The sequence below is a fragment of the Orycteropus afer genome, unplaced genomic scaffold (genome assembly GCF_000298275.1).
Source record: "Orycteropus afer afer isolate SDZICR_OR568_19922 unplaced genomic scaffold, OryAfe1.0 scaffold00091, whole genome shotgun sequence".
NCBI lineage: Eukaryota > Metazoa > Chordata > Mammalia > Tubulidentata > Orycteropodidae > Orycteropus > Orycteropus afer.
Genome location: NW_006921678.1, coordinates 10702917 through 10708004, shown reverse-complemented (window position 1 = coordinate 10708004; position 5088 = coordinate 10702917).

Below are 5088 nucleotides of genomic sequence, written 5' to 3'. Positions count from 1 at the left end.
ACCTCCTACTTTGGGGGGAAGAAACTGGGATCTTAAAAGCTTGCAAGCTGCCATCTAGACACAACAATGGATCTCTCCTCGTCCAGAGCAAAGAGGAATGAAGAAAACCAGAGATTCATGGAAACAGTTGGTCCTAGCGCCTGGTACACCATCCAATCTGCAGCCTATATGACTATGAGTCCAGAAGAACTAGATGGTGCCCAGCTACCACTGTCAACCACTTGGAAGGGGATATATGTAGGAGATCCTGGAGTTGAGGGAGAACAATGTGTAACAGAACTCAAATTTCTTTGGAGCAAAAGAAAAAGGGGGGCAGTTTTGCTGGTCCAATAGAGCCTGTGTACCACAGAGATTATGGTCCCTAGTTGCCCTTGAAATCTGGAATTGAACCCACACCTGTGGCTTCCAGCTAAAGAAAAGACAGGCATATGAGTTGATCATTACAATCATGGGAGAAAGAAGGTCTGCTTATGCACAGGGCGACAGCTCAGGGGGCAGGAGTGCATGGAGGGTTGGACATAGGAAAGAGGTAACTCTTGGGAGGAAGTGGGAGGGGAGCTGTTGCATTGTGGTAAATTATGGTCAATGTCATGAGACAAAGTGTATGTGAACTGCTGTATGGAAAGTGAATTGCTCTGTAAATTTTCACCCAAATCACAAATAAATTGATAGATAGATAGATAAAATAAACATACTCAAAAAACAAGCAAAAAAAAAAAAAACTGTCTGGTCTTGCACTGGCCTCCCAATTTTGCCATACCTGAGTCTGTCATTGCACCCACTGTGTCAATCCATCTCGTTGAGGGTCTTCCCCTTTTTCTTGGACCCTCAAATTTACAAAGCATGATCTCCTTCTCCAGGGAATGGTCCCTCTGATAACATGACCAAAGCAGGTGAAACTAAAACTGGCCAATTCTCACTTCCAAGGAACATTCTGGATGCACTTCTGTCAGAATAGATGTGTTAGCTCTTCTGGCAGTCCCTGGTACTTTCAGTAATCTTTGCCAACACAACTCAAAAGCATCAACTCTTCTTTGGTTGCCCTTATTAATTTTCCAGCTTTCACACGCATATGAGGTGATTGAGAAAACCATGGCTTGAGGTAGCTGCACATTAGTCTTCAAAGTGAAATCTTTCCTCTTCAGGACTTTAAAGAGGTCTTTTGCAGAAGATTGACCCAGTGCAATATGTCATCTGATTTCTTGACTCTTGTCTCCATTGCTATTGAATATAAACACAAGTCATATGAAATCTTTGACAACTTCAATCTTTTCTGTTAATCATGATGCTGCTTATTGATGCACTTGTGAAGATTTTTGTTTTCTTTAAGCTGATGTGTAATCCATACTGCAGATTGCAGTCTTTAATCTTCATCAATAAGTTCTGCAAGTCATTTTCACTTTTAGCCAACAAGCTTTTGTCATCTGCATATCAAAGATGCTTAATGAGTCTTCCTCTAATCATGATGCTGCACTCTTCTTCACATAGTCCCGTTTCTCAAATTATATGCTCAGCATACAGATTGAATAAGTATGGTGAAAGGATACAACCCTGAACTCAGAGTTCCTGATTTTAAACTATGCCACATCATTTGTTTTGTTTGAATGACAGCCTCTTGGTCTATGTAGAGGAGACTCATGAGCAAAATTAACTGTTCTGAAATTCCCATTCTTCTCATTGTTATCCATAAGTTGTTATCATCCACACAGTCAAATGCTTTTGAATGGTCAATAAAACAAAAGTAAACATCTTTCTGGTATTCTTTGTTTTCAACCAAGATCCATCTGACATCTGTCTTTCCATGTCCTCTTCTGAATCTAGTTTCCATTTTTGGAAATTCTCTGTCAATAATATACTGCTACAATTGCTTTTGAATTACCTTCAACAAGATTTTACTTGTGTGCAATATTAATGATATTGTCTGATAATTTCAACTTTCTGTACAATAACCTTTCTTTGGAGTGGGTACAAATATGGATCTCTTCCAGTCAGTTGGCCAGGTAGCTGTCTTTCAAATTTTTTAGAATAGATGAGTAAACATGTCACCCATTTGTTGAAGCATCTCAGTGGGTATTCCATCAATTCCTGGAGCCTTGTTTTTTGCTAATGCCTTCAGTGTAGCTTTGACTTCTTCCTTCAGTACTATTGGTCCTTGATCATATGCCTTCTCCTGAACCAGATGAACATCGACCAATTCTTTTTGGGACAGTGACTCTATGTATTCCTTCCATCTTCTTTTGATGTTTCCTGCATCAGTCAATATTTTGCCCATAGAAACTTTCAATATTGCAACTTGAGGCTTGAATTTTTTTCTTTAGTTCTTTCAGCTTGAGAAATGCTGAACATATTCTTTCCTTTTGTTTTTTTTTTAGCTCCAGGTCTTTGCACATTTCATTATAATAACTGACTTTGTCTTCTCAAGCTGCCCTTTCAAATCTTCAATGCAGTTCTTTTATTTTGTCATTTCTTCCATTTGCTTTGGCTACTCTCCATTTTTGGGAACCCAGATAAGTTCAGGAAGACAGGCCAGGTAACCAAACATGGGAGGCATGAGAGGAACCAGGTCTGAGACAGAGTCCAGAGATCCAGGTAAGGGAAGGGAGATAGGCCACAAACCCAAGAGGCAGGAAGGCGGAGGGGCAGGGACAATAGAGCCATGGGATCCAGTTAAAGGGAGGGCCAAAAGGTTTTGAACAGCAAAGGAAGACAAATTTGTCTGTCAGTTTGTTGTACTGTGGTGGCATGTTGCTGAGGCTTGAGGCATGTCACTGGTGTCTCAAATGCCAGCAGGGTTGCACATGGTGCACAGTTTCAACACAGCTTACAGACTGAGAAAGACTAGGAAGAAAGAAGAGACATCCACTTCTCAAAGAATTGCCCAGGGAAAACCTTAGGAATAGCAGAGAAACACTCCCTGATATATTACTGGGCAAATTTATGAATAGCCCAGAAACATTGTCCAATACAGTGCAGGAAGATCAGTCCCTTAGGATGTAAGGCACTCAAAGTACAAATGGGAAAGAGCTGTCTCATCAGAGTAGAACCAGCCTTAATGATATAGATAAAGTAAATCTTTCAGGACCTCCATTAGCTGACATGGCATGACTCAATTTGAGGAGAAAGAGCTGAAGGCATCCATTAATAATAGGAACATGGAATGTACAAAATATGAATCTAAAAAAATGCAAGTTGTTAAAAATGAAGTGAAACATATAAAGTTTTATATCGTAGGTATTCAGGAGTTGAAATGGACCAGTTTTGGTCATTCTGAATCAGACTACCATATGATCTACTATGCCACATTTGACAGTTTGAAGAGGAATGATATGACACTGATCATCCCAAAAGATGTTTCAAGATCTGTCCTGAAGTACAATGCTGTCAGTGATAGCATAATATCCATATCCCTAAAAGGAAGACAAGTTAATACTATGATTATTCAAATTTACACATCAACCACCAAAGCTAAATATGAAGAAATTGAAGATTTTTTACAACTTCTGCAGTCTGAAGTTGACCAAACATGCAATCAAGATGTGCTAAGCATCACTGGTGACTGGAATGCAAAAGTGAGAAACAAAGAAGAATTACTGGTAGTTGGAAAATTTGGCCTTGGTAACAGAAACAATGCTGTAGACCATGTGATAAAATTTTGCAAGACCCATGACTTATTTATTGAAAATACCTTTTATCAACAACACAAACGGCAGCTATACACATGGACATCACCAGATGGAGTGCACAGGAATCAGATTGACTACATCTGTGGCAAGAGGAGATGGAAAAGCTCAATATCTTTAGCCAAAAGAAGGCCAGGAGCTCATCGTGTAATAGACCATCAACTGCTCATATGCAAGTTCAACTTGAAGTTGAAGACAATTAAAACAAGTTCTTGAGAGTCAAAATATGCCCTTGAATATATTCCTTCTGAATTTAGAGACCATCTAAAGAATAGATTTGACACATTGAACACCAATGACTGAAACCGGAAGAATTGTGTGAGGACATCAAAAACATCATTCATGAAGAAAGCATGGAATCATTAAAAAAGAGGAGAAAATAAGAAAAAAACAAAATGGTTGGCAAAAGAGACTCTAAAAATTGCCCTTGAGCAGAGAGTAGCTAAAGTAAATGGAAGAAATGACAAGATGAAAGAGCTGAAAAGAAGATTTCAAAGAGCAGTTCAATCAGACAAAGCCAATATGACAATGAAATGTGCAAAGACCTGGAGTTACAAAACCTAAAGAAAAGACCACCTTTGGCATTTATCAAGCTGAAAAAACTGAGGAAAAAAAAAATAAGCCTTGTGTTGCGATACGGAAAGTTTCTATGGGTAAAATATTGAATGATGCAGGAACCATCAAAAGTAGATAGAAGGAATACATAGAGTCATTTTACCAAAAAGACCTGGTAAATCTTCATCCGTTTCAGGAGTTGGCATATGATCAAGAACCAAAGGTATTGAAGGAAGAATTTGAGGCTGCACTGAAGGGATTAGCAAAGAACAAGACTCCAGGGATTGGTGGAATACCCACTGAGATGTTTTAACAAATGGATGTCCCACTGGAGGCACTCACTCAGTTATGCCAAGACTTGGAAAACAGCTACCAGGCCAACTGACTGGAAAAAATCCATAATTGTACCCATTCCAAAGAAAAGTGATATCAAAGAATGTGGAAATTATCCAATAATATCATTAATATTGCATGCAACTAAAATATTACTGAAGATAATTAAAAAATGGTAGCAGCAGTATATTGACTTCCAGAAATGCAAGCTGGATTCAGAAGAGGATATGGAATGAGGGATATCTTTGCTGATGTCAGATTCATTTTGGCTTAAAGCAAAGAATACCAGAAAGATGTTTACTTATGTTTTATTGACTACACAAAGACATTTGCTTGTGTGGATCCTAACAAATTATCAGTAACAGAGAAGAATGGAAATTCTAGAACAATTGTACTCATGAGGAACCTGTACATAGACCAAGAGCCTGTCATTTGAACAGAACAAGGGGACACTGCATGGTTTAAAATCAAGAAGGGAGTGTGTCAGGGTTGTATCCTATCACCATACTTATTCAATCTA